Source organism: Dreissena polymorpha, chromosome 1 (genome assembly GCF_020536995.1).
Source record: "Dreissena polymorpha isolate Duluth1 chromosome 1, UMN_Dpol_1.0, whole genome shotgun sequence".
Taxonomy (NCBI): domain Eukaryota; kingdom Metazoa; phylum Mollusca; class Bivalvia; order Myida; family Dreissenidae; genus Dreissena; species Dreissena polymorpha.
This window is the reverse complement of record NC_068355.1, coordinates 65,887,760-65,914,902: the sequence shown is the minus strand read 5'-3', so window position 1 is coordinate 65,914,902 and position 27,143 is coordinate 65,887,760.

The following is a 27,143-nucleotide window of genomic DNA, read 5'->3' as shown; positions in this document are numbered from 1 at the left end:
TTTTACCAATTGTGAAATGTGTGTATTATCTTATGCTTAAGTTAAATGGATGTGATATTGGCTAGTTGCATGATATCAGTGTGCTAAATGAGAACAACTAAAGATATATAGATATACTATAACCGAATGTTAACATGTTCTTCGCATTTAGGTTTTGGTAAGGGATCGGGTTTATCGAAACTCTTACTTTGCTTAGAACAGAATATTAGACTTAAGAACATCTTTTTTAAATTAAGCAAATCTGTTTAAAGCGTTACATAAAACATTACTTGTATTTATTTGAAAACATATATGAGCATTTTTAAACAGTTATCTATTATTATTTTGACCTGATGATTAAGAGTGAAAGTAATACATGCAATGATCAATTCTCACACTACATTTATGTGTGCTTTCCATCAACTACATTTAAGGTTATGTAAACAATATTTCATTTAGACATGCTTTATTGATGCATCAGTTTGATGAACTTTTGCTGAAGAAAGCAATACAATCCGGGAAATGTTAACTTTTGTTACATATTGTCATTGTTTATGGTGGTATATACAGATATATGCTACTTTGACATACTATATACAATTATACGTACGCATATGTACTGCATCAGCAATTTTAATAATTGCATGTAACGTAATTATAACATAGTTATTTTCAATCTATTTATCCGAGAAGATTTTTTGACAAAATATTATAAAAACTCAATATATTGTGGTTAAAGCAGTATTAAGAAGCTTCTAGTATTACACAGAAATCAGACTCATTAATATTTGTACATATAAAAAACATTAAACCAATATTTAACATGAAGGTATATTTAGGATACAATGTGAGTTGGGAAATAAATATCATCCTTTGATTTAAGATGAAGTTTTTGTATTTTACTATCACTCATATGATAACGATCAAAGTGAAATGCCTTGATGTTAAAGAGGTCCATTGAAATGCAAAACACACCAAACTATATCATAGTCTATTACTGTTTACTGGATATCAACAAACGATACAGTTGGAGTAAGTTATCTGCAGTTGGAGTTAGTTATCTGCATGATAGATTGCCCATGATGTAGATAGCTGATAACGTTCACATGCAGTTTCTGAAGCTTTTAGGTAAATATGGACCTCATTGTCGTCGTTTATGCCAACACATTGGATTTTGGTATGAAAGGTAAGCTTAGTTATTACTTCAATTATTATTATTATTATTATTATTATTATTATTATTATTATTATAATTATTATTATTATTATTATTATAATTATTATTATTTTTATAATTATGATTAATTTATTCTATTATTTTTTCATTCATATTATTGTTAAAATAAAAATATAATAACAATCTTAATAAAAATATAAATACTACTAATAATAATTATAATGATGATAATAATAATAATAATAATATGATTTTAGTAAGATTATAAGTATTGTTATTATTATTAATCCTTCTTCTTCTTCTTCTTCTTCTTCTTCTTCATCTTCTTCTTCTTCTGCTTCTTCTTCTTCTTCTTCTTTCTTCTTCTTCTTCTTCTTCTTCTTCTTCTTCGTCTTCTTCTTCTTCTTCTCCTTCTTCTTCTTCTTCTTCTTCTTCTTCTTTTTCTTCTTCTTTTTCTTCTTCTTCTTCTTCTTCTTATCATTATTATTATAAATTAAATTATACACGTTGTTGATGGATATTTCTGAAACAACGGGTATGTTTAATGACGTGATTATTTATTGAATTATAAATAGAGCTCTTATGTTTAGGTTCTATCCAGATAGTATATATATATATAGATCATATGTCTTATTTAAAAACTCAATTTAATTTAAATGAAACGTGACAATCAAATGTTGTTTTCATTGCGTAGAAAAACAAAACAAGTACAATATAGTTTTGGAAGCAATCACACGCCAGAAACTCCATTCTGATATATGTTCTTGTTCCCATTAACCACTTTTCAACAGGAAACCAACAAAAAATTAAAATTGGTATCTCCGCCTTGAGCGGTGAATGCAAATTATTGGGGGCTTAAACCAGTTGTGCGATAGCCGAACCTTACACTAACCTTTGCATAAATCATACAGCGAACGCGCGTCTAAACCTATCTTAATAAAATGTAACTGTGCACACACAAAATAAAAAAAATAAGAATAACAAAATAAGAATGGCAATATAAGAATGGCAAAACGTCAAGCGCAAAAAGAATACCTCATACATCATGAAAACTAAAATACAACGTTAAGAAACATGTTTTACAAGCATTAACATCAGCCAAAATTAATATATGATTTCCGTATGCATATGATTGTTTCCGCCCTCAACCGAGTGCTACTCGCACGGATTATCACATCATTTTCATCCCCATAACATAACATAACTATGTTGCACTAGATTGCGAAAATAGTGTACGTTGTATATTGAGAAACTAACATTAACATATAATCAACCATTGCTAGCATGCTAAAAAATTACATTTTTACAAACCTTTTAGTAATGATATGAAACAGAATTCATATGGGAATATGTTATTCCGGTGTCTGTGTTATTTCTGTCAACTGTGTGGCTATGCGCGTTGGCATTTATTATATAAACGTATATATGTTTTCTTCAACAAAATGTGGCATGCCCTCCACATCAGCGGATGATCCAGCCATAGTCTGAATATCATAAACCTTACCGCAATTACCAGGCTTTCCTGTAATATATTGGCTTTATTGATAAACCAGTGTTCATTCTGGATTCTACACTTTAGAAAATAAAAGTAAACATAAGCAGGGACTTTCACAAGATGTCAGTACCTACCATATTTTATTAAACAAGTTCATGAGTTATTTGTGTAAATGATTAGATATACGGACAAGAAATCCATATGGTCAATGATTAAAGAGACGCAATTTAACAGTATATATTTCGAAACGAGTAAAACACAATAAGGTGTTCTAATGGCCTCTCGGAAAAACACAACTGGCGTTTCTCAGTTTACATGTGTTTCTTACAGTAATGTTATGTGTATAGTTTATGATCGACACAGTATTGAAATATATGTTTTAAAAATTGCGAATGTATTTTCTTGTATTTGCTTTATCGTGTATGTATATGCAAATGACAAGAAATGTGTGTCATATCTTATATATCACTATTTAATAATCAAATGCTAAAAGAACACATTTCGATGGGAGAGTATTTATGCTATGGGGACATATTTTTGCGAACTTAGGAACCTTTTGTCATACATGATTGAACTGTGTTTCTGTTATAATTGTGAATACCCCGGTTTATTGAACACGACATGTGTACAGATGTAATTGATTCAAAAATATATATACACACATGTTATAAAACACGTTCGTAAAATATATCAATGATAAAAGAGCAAAATGTTAACTCATATATACAAAATTCAGATAAAGTACACTAAATAAGTAAAACGCATTTGTAAAATACTTAATACAAGGTAATCCAATCGAATACTTTAGGTTTAACATTTCGTGGTTCAAATAAAACGAATGATATACTTTATGTAAGTTGAGATCTTCTTGTAAATATCGGACAGACGAAAAAATGATCTTGAAACATATGGTTAATGTAGTTATCTAACACATGTTATTTCTTTTGGCAAAGCGTTACGGGGTTTGTTAAGATATCAACATTCATTGACATTATATGCTAATTCAATAAAGGCGTTTTGTTAAACATGTTAATAATTATCAGGCATTATTCTACAAATGCAACGCCGGATAAATCTAAACGGAATTAATTTATATAATCAGTATTCAATCATTCGTATCAAACTTATTTGTTTGTCCTTTTTTTAAGGAATTCCAAAAACAGAAATTATGTTCGCTCATAACACATTAAAAAGATGGGCCCATATAAGGTCAATCAGTGACGACACTAACCGTATTAACTCGATTCTTGCTCAGAAGTGACTTATTTAAACAAAAAAATAACATCATTAAATAAGTCGTCCCTGATAAACCTGTAAAATTAGACCCCATTGTAACAAATCGAGACTATTCAATCAATAAGTGCCATCAGTGATAACGATTGGACAATGCAGTTTCAAGCCACCAGTGATAACGATTGGACAATGCAGTTTCAAGCCACCAGTGATAACGATTGGACAATGCAGTTTCAAGCCACCAGTGATAACGATTGGACAATGCAGTTTCAAGCCACCAGTGATAACGATTGGACAATGCAGTTTCAAGCCACCAGTGATCACGATTGGACAATGCAGTTTCAAGCCACCAGTGATAACGATTGGACAATGCAGTTTCAAGCCACCAGTGATAACGATTGGACAATGCAGTTTCAAGCCACCAGTGATAACGATTGGACAATGCAGTTTCAAGCCACCAGTGATAACGATTGGACAATGCAGTTTCAAGCCACCAGTGATAACGATTGGACAATGCAGTTTCAAGCCACCAGTGATAACGATTGGACAATGCAGTTTCAAGCCACCAGTGATAACGATTGGACAATGCAGTTTCAAGCCACCAGTGATAACGATTGGACAATGCAGTTTCAAGCCACCAGTGATAACGATTGGACAATGCAGTTTCAAGCCACCAGTGATAACGATTGGACAATGCAGTTTCAAGCCACCAGTGATAACGATTGGACAATGCAGTTTCAAGCCACCAGTGATAACGATTGGACAATGCAGTTTCAAGCCACCAGTGATAACGATTGGACAATGCAGTTTCAAGCCACCAGTGATACGATTGGACAATGCAGTTTCAAGCCACCAGTGATAACGATTGGACAATGCAGTTTCAAGCCACCAGTGATAACGATTGGACAATGCAGTTTCAAGCCACCAGTGATAACGATTGGACAATGCAGTTTCAAGCCACCAGTGATAACGATTGGACAATGCAGTTTCAAGCCACCAGTGATAACGATTGGACAATGCAGTTTCAAGCCACCAGTGATAACGATTGGACAATGCAGTTTCAAGCCACCAGTGATAACGATTGGACAATGCAGTTTCAAGCCACCAGTGATAACGATTGGACAATGCAGTTTCAAGCCACCAGTGATAACGATTGGACAATGCAGTTTCAAGCCACCAGTGATAACGATTGGACAATGCAGTTTCAAGCCACCAGTGATAACGATTGGACAATGCAGTTTCAAGCCACCAGTGATAACGATTGGACAATGCAGTTTCAAGCCACCAGTGATAACGATTGGACAATGCAGTTTCAAGCCACCAGTGATAACGATTGGACAATGCAGTTTCAAGCCACCAGTGATAACGATTGGACAATGCAGTTTCAAGCCACCAGTGATAACGATTGGACAATGCAGTTTCAAGCCACCAGTGATAACGATTGGACAATGCAGTTTCAAGCCACCAGTGATAACGATTGGACAATGCAGTTTCAAGCCACCAGTGATAACGATTGGACAATGCAGTTTCAATATAATCTATTGCGAATGGTGCCCGGTAGACATAATGATCTCAACACAATAACAAATAAATACTATAAATAGTATAATTATAATATAATATTAAAATTATTTAAATATAAACATTCACCAATACTGATTTATTTTCGGTTAAAAAATAAATACCTTATAAGATCAAAGGAGACAATTGAATAACGTGTTTGTTTGATAAATCAAAGGTGAGTTATGCTGATATTTATGTTGATGAGTTATTGTTCATGTTTAAGACGTCACGTGTGATATGTCGGCAAATGATGACAGATTTTTATTTTAAATAAAGAACAATTGATGCGTCGAGCAACTTAATTGCAATTGTAGTTTTACATGTTTATAATAGTAATCACAATTTGAGTAATTAGTTGTGTTTTTAGGATCGTGTATGTATTGCTTAAGCATATGTTACAAAATAAAAATTTATTAAAAATTAAATTATTTCAACAATAATATAATTTTAACCACGTATATGAATGAGTTAACATTTATTTCCGACAAGTAAATATAATATTGTATTAATGTATATAATTTAATAACGCTTACATTCCACGTCATGTTATAATATATGTGCAGTTGTGTTACGCAGTGCGAATGGCATTTGTACCCTTGGAACACACATAGTAACATGTTTATTTTCATCAGCATCATACATTTGCTCACATAATACATTAACATCATAATCGCGGTAACCCATGAAGAAGATACGTTTTTTTCTTGACCTCATATATAGATGATTCACATATATCACATATATCAATTTTATCATCGGCAATCGGTATGAAATCCGATAGCTTAAAACAAAATGCCGTGTGCTGGTATTCGAAAAGTTCGTAATGTTGGATACGCACGTTCTGTTGCAGATACACGCGTTTTGTTGATAGGTCATTTAACCTCAGTTGTTTACCCGGAAATACATTTAAATTAGTTTATCCTATTTTAACAGGAAACTAAATCAAAACTTAGTATGTAAGTATGCAAGGGACCATATCATCACGAAACGGCAACTGAAATCATATTTGAAACGCCGTATTTGTTCGGATACTTAATTTGAAGGAATCCTTTATAATATAGGAAAACACACTCACTTACCGAACAATCATTATAGTATTTAATTGAAGTTTTAGAAACCTTTTGTTACTGCAATATCCACTGAACACCTTGAAAGGGATAACACAAGCACATCTTATAACAGGTAAGCGATTCATTTTTTTATATGTATTTTAAAGCAAAATAAATATATAAAACGTGTAAACTTAAGTATGAACTGTCAAATTCCTTTAAAAATACAAAACGCATAATCATAATTAAGTTCGCCGTTGGGTAATTGATACGGTGTCCTCCTAGCGACTGGGAGGTCATGGGTTTGATCCCCACAGTGGGGGCGTTCTTTACAACTCCCCTTACCACACGAGGTACTTATTCCAGGCACAGGAAACGGACATGAGAGCGTTCAAACAAGCCTGAAGCTTTCGATGAAATCGAGCTAAAATACATAAGTTTGTACGAAACTAAAATATCAAACATAATCAATGACGGTTCATTTGATACACATAAAATTATGTAATAACTCCAGTGGGTGTACATTTAAAAAACATCTTCATTAATTTGTTGTAAATACATATAAGAACGTTTAGTTTATTAGTATGACGTCAATTTGAGTTTTTTAAGTTGTAAAACGATATCGCACTATTTAAACAGGCATTAACGTATTAAATATTGAAAAAAACAACACCATTGGTAACAAGAAGGAATTCTTCAAGCAACAGCATATACAGAATACATATTAAGCAAAGACTTAAAACTGTGGTATACGAGACCGGTACCGAGTTCCTTTTCATGTAAATGGAACTTGCAAATCAATGAACAAGAACACCAGTATTTTGTTTATTTTAACAAATATAATAAACAAATTACCCTTTATTTGTTGCGTTTCTTTCGAAAGGATTTTCGTATACATATATTAAATAAGAATCAAGTTACATCTAGCGCTTTCGTACTCTTACGTAATGCTAATCAAATTTAGAAATTATTTCTATAAAGGTTACTACCTCACCTATATGCGTGTATACAAAGGATCATTTCCATAATAAAATTAATAATAATCCCGCTCTGAAATGTTGGTTGATGAATCTTCGATATACTCTGACGTCATGCTAATCAAATATCAAAATCACTTCTATAAAGGTTTCTACCTAATCTTTATATGCGTGTATACAAATGACCATTTCAATAATAATCCTGCTCTGAAATTTTGGTTGATGAATCTTCGATGTCCTGAAAGTCAAGTCGATAAGCTTTGCTTCTTTTATTTATCATACTTCGAGTAGAATTGATTCACAGCCGTTTGCATGGCCATCTGTTAAGTATAATTTGGGCAATTAACCTTTAAGTTTTCAGTTTATGATGAAGCAAGTTTGCTAGTAGAGACAATTGTTTGGTTTTGTATGAATCTTTGATGATTGATAACGCAGTATTTATGCATCCAAATTATATCTGTGTTCGATTATCCTGTCTACCCTTCCAGACTACTGAACATTAGATAAATTTCCAATAAGTAAAATAGTGCCTTTGATGTGATTTATTACTTGATTTGATGTTATAAACCGTTTTTTTAAGAATGTGTAAGAAAAAATAAATCCCAAAGTTGGTCGATATAATAAGTGAACAAAAAACATGTCTAGTATACGCTCATGAAAAAAACACAAATAAGACATATAAGACATTATACATAGTGAAGGGCGGTATTACCGTTATACAAACACAGCAAAGGTGTGAGAAAATACATTGTTCATACAGCATAATTGAGCATAATTTATAGGTTTAACTTAATATAAATGCACACTGATTTTTTATCATAGCATGTAAATAGATTTTTTAATATTTTTAAATTAAACAACACGCGGTTTGCCTTCAATCATCTGGCTCATAATTTTTGGCTCAAACTAGGTCCCTTTTCTGTTGTAACGGCGTAATAATAACAACAATGCATAATAATTGATTATTAAAGAACCGAAAAATATTTGCACATTCTAACATACTGACAACGCAAAGACAATTAAAAATCTTGGAACATTTATTTTTAAAGCAGCTAAATTGCGAACAGAATAGTATTATCAATAGTTTCTCTCCATGTACTACTGTCTATTTGTAGTCATTGCAATAAACGCTTTATGTATACACTTATTTAGAACATTCAATTATACTTAAATAAGATACGACTTTACAATATGCATATTATATACTTACCTTAAATTAGTTTGTAACGGTAAACACTGTTATAAGTATATATACCTGTCTAAAAAAGCTGTTTATTTTCAATAAGCATGTCTTTAGATTTGCAAATTCATGTACTGTTAAATCTAAATTTATATTGCTAAAAATTATATATGTATATGCCTGTATGTCATTGACCAATGTTGACTACATTGTGTGTTATATGTATGTATACACATGGGCTTCAAGCCTAATGTATTTTGTATGTCATTGACCAATGTTGACTACATTGTGTGTTATGTGTATGTATACTCATGGGCTTCAAACCTAATGTATTTTGAAATAAAACCATAAACCCATATACACAATAAATATCTGCATGCATTTACCTCGGCTATGTAGGTTACATAACACTAAATCATTTTGTACCCCTCCGTGCTCAATTTCGAAAGAGTCCCTTTCCTCTTCCGGTTTGAAAGCAATTTTGCGATCGCATTTGTCATTGTTGTGGTAATTTCCAATATTCTATGTGTTGCAACAACATATTGGAGCCTTTTATATGAGACTACGTTGAAATATTGAATTTTGGGGTGCGTTTATTAAAGAACGTTGCTTTTGGAGGAATCGCAATTTCACGTTCGAAACCGTGTTTTCTGATTATGCTTGTAGTTGAACGAATTGAACTCAAAAGTATATAATGTGTTGACTGAATTATTGAAAGGAGTCAAGATTTAAAATGAGACCATGCTTTGAACGTTGGAAGTTGTATAACGGGACACTATGGGAATTAAAACTTTTGTAACCAAATATATCGGAGCTTTACAATATAAATCCGCAAGCGACCCAATATCATTCCTGCATAGTTGTTCAGAAACTATGATTATACTCTATTGATAATATTTAAAAAAAAAATGGAGAATACAACACGTGTGTCGCTTATGTTGTCTACCCGTAATATCAAAGTTAAGGCAAATATTGAGTACATGATGATCGACTTGTTTTGTTGTAATAAAGTTTTGATAACATACAACTTCGTGATATATTTTATTTGTAAATAGTAAGAATGCATATTCATATACGTTTTGTATCATTTCGCTTTGTAGACGTCAACATATTCTATAGCAAAAGAAAGATGCAATGTGTGAGGCAATGGTTATTTGAACAGATCATATGAACATGAATCAATAGCCGCTAATTAGAACGCCATATGTTGATAGGTTATAATTTTGAGTGACAGCACTACATAATTGCTTTAAACAGCAAACTAATAGCCATTGAGGAGGATTGATTGCGATGATAGAGCACGTACCGGATGTCCAATTAATATTGATGTAGCTGCAAGTAACATCTGGACTGTGGTCATAGCATTTCCATGTTAGTGTTATCAATGTTTTACCATGTATAATTAACAGCACATTTATCTTAAATGATACATGAAAACGACCTTTAAATGTAGGTTTTTACTGAATTTAAGTTAACTAATTTCAACGTTAACTTGAACAGTAGTGTTCAAAATGGGGTTATACAAAATATTAACACGTGCTTTTGTTAAGCACATGTACCAGTAAAGCTATTAGACTTTTGTATTATGACGATATGATATGTTTGTACGTCATATGTTTAAATTCCATTAACATTGTTTATATAACTCAATCAAAGAATGCAATCTAAACGTATGCTTCGAACTTTCATTTACCCATTTACTTATTTTGGAGAATAATCAGTCAGGCAAATAAGTACTGCACAAATAAAATTTATTGAAAACCGATTAACTGCTGTGATATTAAAGAATTTTCTCACTGACAGGTTTTCTCAATTTTTATACAGAGATTTTTTGTAGTAAAGAATTGATTTTGTTTTAAGATATAAATACAATTACATAGACTTAAAACGCGTGCATTATTATGTATATTATTTTCCATTTCTAAACGATATACAAATACGTTTAACTCCACTATATTATTCGTAATTTTGTAATGTCTTTTTTTTTGTTACACGTTACGTTGTTTACACCACATCAGCAGCGCTTCTAACTGAAAGAAGAGAGACAAAGCATAAGCCTCGAGCTTTTTTCTTAATTGTGTCAACTTGTTTCATGCAGCCTTTTTTAAGCAATACATCAATATCTAACTGCCTAATATTGTTGTTTTATATAACAACAACTTAGTATTGTTTGGTTTTTGAAATTTTATGTTTATAACTATTTGAACATAAATATTAATTTACTTATGGCACTGTGTTAACGTATGTACTGGACTAGTGTTACTTACACTAAAACTGAAGTTGATTTTGTTTTTATAAACATGCATGTTGAACACAATTCATAAAAAACATAATTACCATTACAGTTTTACAAAATTAAATGTACAATACAAAATGCAACAAGAACACTGTATTCATAAATCATTGATTATTTTCTAGTTACGGTTATAGGTCAAATGCATTCATATTTAAATGAAAACAATGTATTCAAATTAAAATGAAAATGTGCAACTTTTTTAAATTTGTATTTAACATTACTAAACCGTCAACTAAAATTTTGACAGTTCGGAAAAAATAGACTCCATAACAATATCTTCTGATAACTGGTTAATGGAAATTATTCGCCATGGGCGCAAATGCCCTTGAACAATGCAGTGTTTATAAAAACGAATGAAATCTAAGTATTACTTGAGGCGATCAATTAATGCAGATGTGTTTATATGTCTGAAGTACATCTATGTTACATGTGCTAAATGTTAACGCTCAAGGAATATCTACATTGTCGAAGAAGAACTCATATACGTTTTAGTAACGTGTGTTATTATCTTTTATTGATGAATGTAATTCACACGTCATGTTTAAAGTAGCATAATAAAAAATATTTAAACAATGTCTTAAGTATGTGGGGTTATACGATGGGCAGAATTAATGTATATTCAAATTGAAGTCCCATGACGCCACAACAAAAACGTTCTTTTACCATCAGAAGTACCACATGAATCACTACAATTGATGCAATATAATGCAATATAATACGTGGCTTGAAACACATGATATTTGTTAGAGAATTACATATCCTTTCTCAATGATGCAACTGTTGGTTATTTCCGTGCAACACGATTATTTAATTCAAGTTTTAATTATAAAATACTACAGCATTTTCTTATTAACTGTTTCCGCAGACTTAAGTTAATATTGTTCGCAAGTAATTTTTTCATCCAATGTCAAGCTATACACAAATGCGTTGAATCTTTTTTCGGCAACTAGCGCCATCTATTCATCTTATAAAAACAACATTAACAATGTCACGTCATGCCGAAGATACGGTGCAATTTTCTTCCAGCACGACAGACAAATTTGAATTTGTTATTGGAAAGATGACGAAAGGCCCAAACACAGTAATGATACACTAATATTGATCAGTTCCCACAATAAAATCAAAGTTAAATAATGAGTTCATAATTGATTTCCTTACGCTTTTTTTAACGAAAACTAAAAAGCAAATATTAAACAGCCAATAACATTTTTTATTAACTCTTGCCATAATTGAAGGACAGCACAATAAAACAAATAACAGTTTATTATCATAAGTATGGAAGTGATTTTCAATGAAAATAAGCGTAAACAAAGTGTAGAGGAGCTTGAAGAACGACAAACACATATACGTTATAACGTTTGTATATTTTATACATGTAATACTTGTAATTAAAAGCACACCCAATAGTGTTACAATTATGTATAAATTGTATGTTATGTTTTATTAATTGAACGTTTTAAACAAGTGATAAGTCATATAAGTATATAAGTCTTTGAAATGGATTTCATTACAATATTTATTCTAATTGCATACATTATCTTAACAGATAAAAACAATTGACTTTCTTATATGGCGAATTAAACTGACAAGACTGTAATATTCCTTTCAATACGAAACGTAATACAACGGGGTTGCATTTATGGACATATCGTCTGAATGTTCAAATATTTAAGTAAAATGTTCATTAATCCGTAGTACCATAGGGCATTTACGTTTTTACCGACATGCAAATCAAAATAATCTTGGAAAAACGATCTCTTCGATCTTCTTGTGAATATCGGCTTACGAAACAATGATATCTTAAAAACTGACACGGAAAAGCCTTCATTGTGGATATTGTAATATATTCATTGCAAACACTGGTTATATATCAAGCAAAAAATGAAAAGGCGCGGGTTAAATTTTAAATAATGTGTGTGATTTGCATCGGCGAAATGTCATGCTATACTGAGGATGCAGCAATAACAGCAAATGGATCAGCGATATTGGAATCTATCCAAACGTATGTCTTATGCAGAGATCTTAAATACTTTCGACAAAGTGATATGGGATATTTTCATTTACAATAAACACTGGCATTATCCAGTGATTGAAATAGTACGATCTCTTTAATAAAATGAATTAACTATATGATGAACAAAATACTAAGATATAAAGTACAAGTCTTGAGACAAGTATCGACATATGAATCTTCATGTCTTCTAAATATTATTTCATTTTAATCAGCTTTACGTTCTTAAAAATGTAAAATCGAAAGTATGTTTTGGCAGCATGAACGATAATGACATCACAACAACTGTAATCAAATTGCAAACGCCATGTAGATTCGGATACTTTACGTGAAGTTATACCTTAGGACAACTAAACCACAGACTGAACGATCATTTTTGCATCTCGTAATTGAGCTGTTAATGATGAACCACTTATTGGCTGCAAAATCCGCGAAAAACAATGAAAAGAAGTACTTCCCCAAATACATCCACATGCTTTTTATGTAAGGTGTATGATTTATTTTGACATCGTTTATTTTGAGCCATTATACAGCAATAAAGAATGTGGATTGATTTACCCCAAAATATATGCATGTGCTTCCTATTTTCTTCTAAAATATCAAATAATAAATTCCCTGCTCGTTGGTGAACATATGATGATTGTCTAACTCTATGCGTGTATTTTGATATTCATTTCCATGTTAATCCCGTTCTTCAATTAAGTTTGATGAATATTCGATGTCCAAAAGGGCAGGGCGGTATGACTTTGATGATATTATTAATCATAATTCTAGTAGAATGGATGCTCAGCCGCTGGCATGGTAATCTGTAAACTTGGATTTCCTAACACATTCATAGACACGTCGATACATATTCATTCAATTAATTTCGGCAATTTCGGCAATTTGTGTCATTGCTCAAATTATAGGAAATACGTATTCCATTGAACAGTTTATTATTTAAGCCAGTTTGCGGGTATATTGTATTGTTTCGTTTTTGTATTTACTTTTTGAGGATTAATAACGTTGTTTGGGCATCAATGTGTCGTATCGTCCTTTCTAAAAATCGCTATCAGCATGTTACCGAAGTGTTCGGCTTCTACGTTTTGAGCTTTCTAAAAATAGTTTTAGCAAATAAAATCAATCTTAGTATAAGTTCATTTAATATGATACACAGTTATTGATATGCCTTGTAACCGTTACACAAACATAGCAAAAATGTGTTGGTATATAGTTTCATTTGTTCATCAACATTACTTCATACGTGTGTAGTCATCGTTCACAATCAATACATTATCTTAGTTTAGCTCAAAATGTGTCCTTTTAGATGCTTCAGCGTAATGGTATTTGCATCTAACCATACCATAACTTCAACAAAAGTCAATAAACGGTGTTCATTAGAGAACTGAACCTTTATTTCGTTAAATTGTACATAAACATTCACTCAAAAATACCTCCGCTCATTATGAAATAGAAGATAGAAAAATAATGCATCCTTATACTGTGTGGATATATAACCAGCAATACAATATTATTCGTAGCATAGTTATATAGCAAGTATTATTATACTCTGGTAATTACATGTTTAACTAGAAGAGGCGCGGCGGAGGCCGACGCGTATCCCAAAGCCGCATATATGTTATATTAAAAGGCAATTTTGGGTGGGCAAGGCTTATGTTGGTGGGGCCCCGGGGTAGGTAATGTAGACATGGATGGTCGACATAGACCGTGTTGTCATAAGATATGGTCAACATTAATTTGAAGTCAATTGGTGAATAAATGAAGAAGTTATATTATTTTAATAAAACAACATTTTGGGAGGGCGTGGTCGGCCACTATCTCCTCCTACCCTTTTAGCACTAGAACCTTGAAACTTACACACATGGTAAGTATGAGCATATGGGCGACGGTGCAATATTTGGACTTTTGTTCTGACCTCTGTGTCAAAAGTTATTATCATGTGCGTCGCATGTTGTTAGTAAAATGAGTTTTTTACCAATTTTGTTCATTTATTTACCCATAACTTTTGATCAAGGGGTCAGATTAAAATTTCAAATAGTGGGACAGACGGACAGACAGCGGAGATCAATACAATATCCCCACGCTTTTACAAGCGTGGGGATAATAAAATAGGATAAGAAAACGTTGACTACTATTGATTTAAATGTTAAAGCATAAATGGAGTAAGATCATCGATATCAATCATTTGTGTAAGTTATGTTTAACATCGGAAGAGAGTTGTGTAATTAATTTTTGCTCTACGATACACCTTTGTGATATTTTTTGTATGTAAAATTGTTAGAAGGCACATTCATGTATCAATGTAATCCTTTTTTAAACGTTAACATTTTCTCTACTAAAATAAAAAAGCCCGATCAGATTTGAGTCCAGGTTTGTTTGAGAAGATCATATGTCTTTGAATCAAAAACCATTAATTAAAACGCTATATGTTGTACTTATGTTTAGTGACTTCAATGCCAACACACTTAGCGTCGTGCTTGTCGTTGGAATATGTAGAATTGTGCAGTACTATTGATATTAAGCAAAACGATCTCTAAGTGTTCGTACGTATTGAGTTTAGGTTACTGCATTTAAACCTTAAAGTGAACAATATTATTTTACATGGGGTTGTTCATACATGCTAATATACAAAATACAACCATGTGCTTGCATATACCCGTGTTTGATCTGGTACGATTACCGACTAAGTTGACAGCTGTATGGTTTACACAGATATTATACATTTTCAATTCATATGTGTAGATAATTTGAGCAATTGTTTATAAAATTCAATTAAATACTGAAATCTAAACGTGTGCTATCATATATACTATTATTATCTCGGATTAATAATAATTAAATTAATTAATAAAATCTCTAATGCACACAGATATTGTACACCGATTAAGGGCTGTTATATTTGATAGTTTCACCACGAACAAGCTAGTAGATCATCCTTAGAGAGTTATGTGTTGAAGTATATAATTTCATATGTAAAAAGACAAGCAAGTAGAATAACAGCGCGTACATTATAAACAACAATTATGAAAAGGACCATCTTTCCATCGCATTCCATTCCGGAAAGTGTAAATTGGTTTAACCAAAATGTTTGCTGATTTCACGTGATTTCACTTTAAGCGATTAAACATTAAATGAATTAAACAGGAACAGGTAAATTGCAATGTAACCTTAAAGTAAATAATTAAGAACGCATTTATTCAATTATGATTTGTTAAAAAAAGCACAAAGATTTAAATATTTCATAATACAAAAACATTGCTTAACTGTGGTTCGCTATATAATCACTTTCCAAATCTTTCGTTACGATTGTTTACTTTGAACGGTAAACAAGATTATATTACACATACTTGCGAACAAAAAAACATTTATGTGTAAATTACACATAAGCGTTTTTTTGTTCGCAGATGTTTTTATATTAATCTCATCAATAAACATAGATACATGTTATTTGCGATTATTGCCACTACAATAAGGCTTTAGAAAATGACTGGCCATGTACAAATGAATGCATTTAACGCTAATTACTTTTGACATAAAGCAAGGTCTTTGTAAGATATGAATCGTAAAATAAGCTCATGTAAGAGATATATCTATAGATACAAAAGACATACGTGATCATGAATCGTGTTTCCGGGCAAACAAAAACGGGGGAAAAAGGTCATTGCTTGACTATGATTCCAATATTAAAACGCATACATTATAACAAGAATTAGATGAATCTGATCTATTGTTTTCCGTAAAACTTAAGTCCAAAGGAAATATTTGAAGTCCTTGTAAAATATGATGTTCACCAACGATATCAGTATGAATCCAAGTTCGCAATTTGTTTGAAAGAATAGCTCATACAGCCATCAGACAACCTCTTGTTTGCAGGAAATTTTATCACACTCCTGACTGGATCATTGAAACCAGCGCAATTATCACACAGTATTTCCAGATTGTAAATATTATCATTTAAAATGAAATTGTGTTGTATATATATTTGATGTTGATAACGAGCATTATTTTGTGCTGTGTGGTCGACATGTATAGCCCTGCAGTTGAAAAAACAAACATTATGCCTAGCTGCTATAGAAGCGTATTAAATTGTTGACCTATGAACTTGTATAGTTACGTCGCCTCATATTGGTCAAACTCTTACGAATGATTGACGTTGTTAAGAAAAATAAGTTATTCCTCTTTTATGATCACATTCAATTTCGCCAGTTGTGCAAGTGAACATTATTTTTTTACCCGTGTTAATAATTAAACTACATTAAATTGCATTACCGGCAATATGTAGCTCTAGATAAAAGAATACAATTGAGTATTAAAATACGACATATATTTTTACGGTCAGTAAACACTTTCTATTATGAAGGTTATCAGATACATATTTCTTAATGTTTGAGTAATGTTTGTTTTAAGCAGTTAATGTTCGTGCCATGGTCTGAACTTAGTCACGTTAGGGGAGACGTTGGTTGCGGCCCGGTTAGCTCTGTCGGGAGAGCACTCGCCCTGTTAGCGAGGTGTCCTTTCGTTCGAGTCCAGGACTGGCCGCACAACTTTCTCGGCCTGCGACATTTGGCACCCAACGGGGGACATGCGTTTTGGCATTTTTTTTTCAAACAAAACAACATAACGATTTTGATATTCTTTATTATTTTTTGTATAATACATAGATCGTCCTTGTAGTTAAAGCATTTCATAGACAACTGAAGGCACCTGCACATTAGCTTAACTGTTTCCATTGATCACAACATATTTGACATGTTTCCATCTCAACTTTTTTTCTCAAATTACCTATTGATATGAGACAAACTAGCTGCGTTATCGACACAAGATGAATGCTAATACTACTGGAATATAAACAGCGTGATCAATGGCAGATTATTCCCAAAAGGGATATGGTGAATGTTATGTTGGCTAATAGAGCTCCTTATCGCTCGGTGTTGATGCACAGTTACGTAATTGTACTGATTCCTGTGACTGATTAACGTGTCTACGCAGTCAAATCATGTTATTGAATAAAACCTCTTATTGTTTTGGAACAAGAAACATATCCTCGGTGGGATTCCAGTTTCACGTATGTACGCGGTTATAAATTTCTTACAACATAACATACCGTGTATTCGTAATCCGTATTGTATTGCCTTTGTCAATAGTAGATCGTAATGTAATTATAGTTCTTTTTCTTGTTTTAATGTAAAATTAATGTTGTTAAGGATGTATTCAACAATGTGGATTCTTGACACTTCTACGTAACAAATAAACATCGTTAATTCTGTCAAAATTTAGAAAAAATAATAAAACACATATTCGGGAACATTGCTTTGACAAGCTGCGTTATTGAATTATTATTCATAGCAACACGATCTTATGTTTACCTTGCTGGCCGATACCATCATCAATTACCAATTATCAAACCTATATTGTTCAATTTATGATTCGGAACAATATAAATCGTTTAATACCTTTATTTGCAACAGATTTTTCTTTGAAATATGACCTACTTATTTTAAATTAAGGCATCTCTACGTAATAATAACATCAGTGTATTGTAGATTATTAATATATAACGTATGCACTTTTTGAACATACGTTTGAATCGATTTATGATGTTTTGTAAATCATTATTTTATACTAGTCTTGCACTGATCAAACTTGTTTAAAGTTATTTTATAAAAATTATTATGAAATCAAAATTATGTTAACAATATAACGACAATAAAAATATTATAACATATCACATTTACAATACAATAACAGAAAAATAGCAGCATGTGTACAATAATTATCTATTTTACTATTATCGGTCAAAAGTGTGGATGAAAGAAACATAACAAACTTATTTAGGAACTGCGAAAGTTTAAGTATGTTTTAAAAATGAACAGAATGTAAACTAGGACTGTGAAGGTCGGCTAAAAATAGACGCCTTAACAATTGCCTACAGAAAATCAGTGAAAGGAATTATTCCATGAGAACCGAATTATCTTGAACAATGCCGTGTTTATAACAACGAAAACAACTAGGTGTAAAATGAGGAAATCCATGAGTGCAGGTGTGTTTCATACTACATTTTTTTGAAAGATGATTAAAAAGACCGTAAAAAATACTGATCGCTTCCCACAATTACATCTCAGTATCATATTATGGTAAGTTTAACAAATACATACAAGGGTCTTTAGTGCGAAAATTAAAATATTATATGTTTACATTCTATAACTTAAGTTGAGATTTGTTTAACGTTGTTAGCTTATATCTGAACGCCTTGTGTAAACAACTGTCATCATTTTAAAGATTGATAAACATCAGTGTAACAAAGAGTGTTTACTTCCAGCATCAGCATATACATAGTTTATAATAATCTAGTCGGATTAGCTGTGGTAGACGATGCAAATGAGTTATTTTTTCGGCGTTAGCTGTATACGCCAGCTTTTCACCTTAGCCTGACCTTTGTTAGCGTCCAATAGAATTCAAATAAAACTTCCCGCGGCCAAGTACAGATGAATACACTTCATTGACTGCATTGGCTGATTTGATAATACCACTAGAACATTGGAAACATGTCCGCGTCTTTGTAACACTGTTTACTGCGTGTTCAGCATGAAACAGTTTTATCTCTAATAAAAAGGCTTAATAGATAGAACAGTTTTACACTCAATCTCGACATCAATACAGTTTGTGCGTGCACCTTTTATTTCAGAGAATTTTCAGCGCGAGAACGTTGTGTACTTAAAGGCCATGTTCTCATATTTAGTAATGACTTTCATATTCCTGATAACATGTTATATGTAAATGTATAAAGAGCAGTGGAAGCGATGCCTCACTTTAGTGCATTGCATTTCAACCCGCGAGGTATAAGGGGTCAGTTCGCGGTTAGTGTGTTTGAATGCAGAGTTTATATACAGGTTAGACCTAATGTGCTGTTCGGAGTTCGCGGTCAGTAACATAATAGTTATATAATAAAGACGCTATAGCGTGAACTAGGTGAACTGGAATTTTCTTTACCACCAGAAAGATGTGAAATGAAGATATCCAGCGATATTATTTTATGGCATGTCAATAATAGATTCTTAATGTGTTTTCAACAATACCATGATAAATATTATTTTTAATTAATTAACAAGAATTATTCCATCATATTAACTAATGTATTATTGCAGCATATTGACTAATGTATTAAGTATGAGCGCGATGATTCTCGATACTGTTAATAATCGAATCAAATACACGTAGCAATGCCCGATAAACCACTCAAACAGGTTTGTTCGAAGAACGCGCGTATACATATTAAAAATATGTAAGGAGACTTCGCGTGTGGCCGGTTGACTTTGGTTTTCTGTTTTGTATCTATAGGTTTATGACCAGCAATATGTAATAATGTAAAATAAGCCGCGAAAACTCCGCGTAACATCCCGTACTGCGTTTGATGCAGCTAAAAACTGAACAGAAATAGATATTAGCTATCCTTGATCTCATTCATTTTAATATTTACCTTCCATAAACTCCAACCACAATCAACGCCGTATATCTTTTTTAAAGATATTTCTTGTTATAAATCAGGCCACTAAATACAAGTATGTGTACACCAAGTAACGAAGATATACACGTACATGTTTTTAGAAAACAAGTGTGCTTTTGTTTCAAATATTATAATAAAAATCAATAAACTTCGGCCTGCGCTTTTTCAACGAATATAGTTTGATGTTTGTCGCGTTCCTTTCGTAAAATAGTCATATAAAAATGTTCCATGCAAATCAAGTGACGTATATCTCTATACAAATCGGATGCTACCGAGTAAATACCTATTTACGTCGTGCAATTTTAAAATCTTAATAACATCTCTAAAGTTTTCCTCAACTTTATGCATGTATACTTACAATAATGTCAATGTTAAGCAAGCTTTATTATTTGCGTTGATGAATTTTCGATGTACAAAAGATCAGGGCGATAAAACTTTGTTTCTATTATCAATCATGATTGGATGCACTGCCGCTGACATGGCCATGGTTATTTGACCTACCGCTGACATGGCCATGGTTATTTGACCTACCGCAGTTTGTAAATATGTATTCAATTAATGTTAGCAACTATGGTAAATGCTCGAATTTTGGTCAATTAACCTTTCAATGTACAGGTTATGATGAATCAAGATTGCTAGCAGAGTAAATTGTTTATGTTTGCATGAAACTAATGCGAATTGGTTGCGTAGTTTTTCTGCCTCATGGCTTCCCTTTCGTGATTGTGTAGTGTATATTTTATCTCTGACTTGTTTGAATGCATAATCAAATACGTTTTGGATTAATCCGCGTTTGAACGTCCGCATGTTCTAAGCTAAAGAAAATGCGTCATGTCAGATTCGAGTTCTTGGCTATTTCAAAAGATGATCTATGAATAAAGATCAATTTTAATTTAAACGTGATATCTTAACAAGAACTAACTTTTTTGGTTGATAGCAGAACATACATGCTTAAAAATGCAAATTAATACCCATTGAGGATAAACTCTTTTTCTTATTTAAGTTATACACAAAATGAGCATGACTAAATTAATATTGTTTGAAGCCGGATTAACCCTACTTCATTGTTGTTTTCGACAAACCACATGCCGGGCACAAATGAATGCAATAAACGCTAATTACTTTTGACAATAAGTGTGGTCTGTCTAAGATATGAATCGTAGCATATGCTCAGGTAAGATATATATTTATAGAGCCGAGAGGTAACAATGATTATGAATTAGGAGAACGTTTATTTATTTGCTTTCAGTATCCCATCAATTCCAAAACTATCAAAGAACTCATATAAAATTGCGTTTTTTTTCCATTTTACGAAACAAAGTTCAGATGCCGATTTAAAACGTACATGTACATACGTATTGTATTGATATTGTAATTAAATTTTAAATATATTCTTATAATAATTATTATTCTATTATTTATTAAATTGTTTTAATGCTTATTCAAACAAAACAAGTTCCAATGTTCAATATTTAACTAAAATCTTATTCTGTAATAATTCAATAACATTGCGCTTCGATGGGCATGCATAAACGAGGAAATAGTTTACCAGCTAATCAAGTTTATATGACCTTTATTCGAACAAAACTTAACGCATCTCAAAACCAATGCGGTACGCTTTAGAACATATTTAATTGTAAACACGACCGTATAAGGGCGGGTGTGACAACTGATAAACACTTTGAAAAGTTTTCTCTCTCGCAGTTCTAGAGAGAAAGACACTGGCTAATTAATGTGTTGTATCCACATGGTTTACATGTGACCCAAAGGAATGAGCCGTCAACGACAAGGTTACTACCGCTGTCGCTAGTTAAGATTTCGGTTTGAAGCCAAATCATGGACGAAATCATTCTCGGACTCATCAGTTCCCACTGGGAGATGGATATCTCTTTTGCAAACAGTATGTTTTCTTTAAGTTTTGTATTATTTATCGATTTTAACAGGCTTTCTTCGTTTTGGCAATGTTGAATTTTCGGAAATCAAAATATACTTACTTTTTGTAAAAGTTTTATTTTATGTATAAAACACATAATATTGATGTAGTTAAAACATATCATGGATGCTTGAAAGCTCGAACGCATTAGTTTATCTTTTTTCTGTGAACGAATATACATATAACGATCTGATAAAAAGATTTTTTCCTGAAATTATTTATTGTTATAACACCAATTAGCTGCCTATTCAACATGATTCAGATGCGTTTACTACTGCAATATAAACAGCGTGATCAAAGGCACACTGGTCCCAAAAGGGAGATGGGGAATATTATATCGGCTAATTTAGGTTCTAATCGCTCGCTGTTGGTGCACAGTTATGTTATTATACAGATTCCTGAAACTGACTAACATGTCTACGCTGTCAAATTATTTTATCAAATATAACCCCTTATTGTAAGTAAACAAAACAAAAACGTTGTCTCAGTTGGAATTTCGTCTAATGTTTGTTAGCTGGAAATTCCATAAATAATATCATACATTGTTTTCTGATTTCGTATTTTATTTCCTACATTTGTATATAAATAATATATTGTTATGTGTATGTAGTATTTATTCTTATATTAATTTAAAATTATTATCGTTCAGGATGTATAACACAATCTTGTTCTCCAAAGATATTCTATACAAAACAAATAAGAACTTAAGTGTTTTTGACAATTTATTCTGAACACTTCTACCGAGCAAATATACATGGTTAATAAGTTATGTCCATAAATAACATTAGTCCATAATATATATTATATACACGGTATACCTGGTCTTTATTATAAAACATATAACATTTTATGATATACAAATACATTGTGTTAATTCAAAATGTTTAAGTATGTGTCTTTGATTTACGAGGATGAACTTTCACAATTAGTTTCCTTTTATTTAATGCGTGTTTAATAAAAAGAGAAATTTTAATTAATTTGGTTTTGTTATCAATGCCCAACATTTTCACAAATTTAACCATCGATGTGCGTTGGTACTAATACTTTGGTACATATTTCTTGCGTATCTCATCTAAAATAGGACATATAAGCATGAAATGATATTCATCTTCAATATAATGTGAAGTACAAAATAAACAATAACGCTGATCACTAGCAAATCTATTTCTACCATATCTACCAGTGTGTATTCTTAGTGGGTGAACTGATAGTCTTAATCTACAGAAAAACATTCTTAAGCTGCTAGGTAGTCAATCGAGGTATGATTCGTATCGAAAAATGTTTTTGAAAAGTACATAATTATTAAGAACATGGTTTGTCTGCATGCTCTGGGACGATTCCTGAATAAAATTGTCGATAATACGTTGTTTAAAAATACAAATAAATGATTTTAAATCGACATTGTCAACATCTTCAAAAATATATGAGAAACCATTATTGTTTAGCAATAACTTTTCATTATATACCCAATTTTTAAGCCATTTTTACAATCATCTTTGGCCTACTCATAACGTGGGCTTAGCGCAAAACGGTCGTAACTGACATTTTTTACAAAAATGACTTTATTGCATATTTTGTACTATAATGTCAATATTTATAATCTGAAAAAAATATTTAAGCTAAATTCTGCTTAAAAAAACCCTTAAAACCGTCATTTGGCAAAAGGTCGTATCTGAAAATGAAATTATTTTCATTGCAAAACAGTTGTATCTGCAGTTGCAACCGTTTTGCACTGAAAAAGAATATAAACATGATAATGTTATGGTACCAGTAACTAGAATGTGCGACTGAGACCATGGTAGCAATACATACAGACTGAGACAATGCCGTGATTTGTGTTACCAATTGGAAAAAGTATTGGTACCAGCCAAATTGTGTGAGAAAAAAACCAGAAATTGGGAAAATTCACGTTGTGAAGACTTCATATTGGGAAATTGGTATATTTGATATTTTGCTCCCTAATACTTAAAAATTAATAACTAAATGTTGCCAAGTTGTCATACCATAGAGCTGCATAGGAAAACTAATTAAATTTTTTTTTTTTTTTGTTTTCTTCAATTGTTTTTTTTACAGCAATTGGGAAATTTGTAGTTTTTTTCCTAATTGGAAAATGCCATTTCTGGTACTTTATAAAAAATAAGTAAAAACGCTACAATCGTACCAGTACTAGTATGTCAGACTGTGAAAATGGTACCGGTATGTATCATGCTTAGACTGTGACAATAATACCAGTATGTAGCATGATAGACTGTGACAATGGTACCAGTAGTAGCATGTCAGACTGTGACAATTGTCCCAGCACAATTAGCCAGTCAGACTGTTACAACGATACCAGTACTTAGCATTTCAGACTGTTACAACGGTACAAGTACGTAGCATTTCATACTGTGACAATGGTTCCAGTACATAGCAGTTCAGACTGTTACAATTATACCAGTAAGTAGCAGTTCAGACTGTGACAATGGTACCAGTAGGTAGCATGTCTGACTGTTACAATTGTTCCAGTACCTAGCATGTGATACTGTGACAATAGTACCAGTACGTAGCATGTCAGACTGTTTCAACTATACCAGTACGTTGCATGTCAGACAGTGAAAATGGTACCAGTAGGTAGCATGTCAGACTCTTACAATTGTACCAGTACATAGCATGTTAGACTGTGACAATGGTACCAGTACATAGCATGTTAGACTGAGACAATTATACCAGTACTTAGCATGTAAGACTGTGACAATGGTACCAGTACCTAGCATGTCAGACTGTTTCAATGATACCAGTACGTGGCATGTCAGACAGTGACAATGGTACCAGTACCTAGCATTTCAGACTGTTTCAATGATACCAGTACGTAGCAAGTAAGACTGTGACAATGGTACCAGTACCTAGCATGTCTGACTGTTTCAATTATACCAGTTCGTAGCAAGTAAGACTGTGACAATGGTACCAGTACCTAGCATGTCAGACTGTTACAATGGTACCAGTACGTGTCACATCAGTCTGTTTCAATGGATTCAGTACGTAGCATGTGAGACTATGACAATTATACCAGCATATAGCATGTGAGATTGAGACAATTATACCAGTACGCAGCTTATAAGTCTGTGACAATGGTACCAGTACATGGCATGTCAAACTATTTCAATGGTACCAGTGGCAGTACATAGCATGTGAGCCTGTGACAATTTTACCAATATGTAGCCTGTCAGACTGTGAAAATTATACCAGTATGTAGCAAATCAGACTGTGACAATTGAACCAACACATAGCTGGTCAAACTATGACAATGATACCAGTAGGTAGCATGTCAGACTGTTACAACGGTACCAGTACATAGCATTTAAGTCTGTTAAAATGGTACCAGTTCGTAGCATGTGAGACTGTGACAATTATACCAGTATGTAGCATGTAAGATTGAGACAATTATAACAGTAAGTAGCATGTGAGACTGTGACAATGGTACCAGTATGTAGCATGTTACACTGAGACAATGGTTCCAGTACATAGCATGTCAGACAGTGACAATGGTACCAGTACCTAGCATGTCACACTAGTACAATGGTACCAGTACATAGCATGTTAGACTGTGACAATGGTACCAGTACATAGCATGGTAGACTGTGATAATTATACTAGTACTTAGCATGTCTGACTGTGACAATTTTATCCGCACGGAGCATGTAAGACTGTGACAATTATACCAGTACATAGCATGTAAGATTGTGACAACGGTACCAGTAGGTAGCATGTGAGACTGTGACTATTGTATCAGTACGTAGCATGTCAGACTGTGACAATTATTCCAGTACGTGGTATGTCAGATTGTGACAATGATACCAGTAAGTAGCACCTGAGACTGTGACATGGTACCAGTACGTGGCATGTCAGACTGTGACAATTGTACCAGTACGTGTCATGTCAGACTGTTACAATTATACCAGTATGTAGCCTCTGTGACTGTGACAATTATACCAGTATATAGCTTGTCAAACTGTGACAATTATACCAGTACGTAGCATGTCCAATGGTGACAATGGTACCAATGCGAAGCATCTGAGACTGTGACATGGTACCAGTGCGTGGCATGTCAGACTGTTACAATTATACCAGTAAGTAGCATGTGAGACTGTGGCAATGGTACTAGCATGTCAGACTGAGACAATGGTACCGGTATGTATCATGCCAAACTGTGACAATGAAACCAGTACATTGCATGTCAGACTGAGACAGTCGTACCAATGTGTAACATGTCAGACTGATACAATTATAATAATGATGCTCAAAAGGTAGGAAAAAGATCAATAGGATTATGTACTAGTTTTTGTCTTAACATTTTTCGTTTATCACAATAAATATGTTTGAAAACATTGTAGTTTGTATTTGAATTCAGAAAGAGGGTTATAGGCCTGCTTTTAATAACAAAGTTCATATTTTTTTTATTAAGATAAGCTGATAAGACTTGTTTAGACTTGAACTCTATTGAATTATAATAATTACAATACAAATATTAAATGCTTTATGAAAGATTTAAAGATATGAAAATAACTTGTTTCTTCTTATGTATTGGTCTTCTACTTAATAATTCTGTACAGGCCCCCAGTCACTGTGTAATGATCATTTTTCTTTTACTAGTATGTCTGCATACATTTAAATAATTAAAAAAAATCAAATAAAGTGATAATACTTTATAGTTATAGTTATTGGTTAAAAACAAGCACAATGCAATGCATTTCATGTACTCCAGGTAATCCA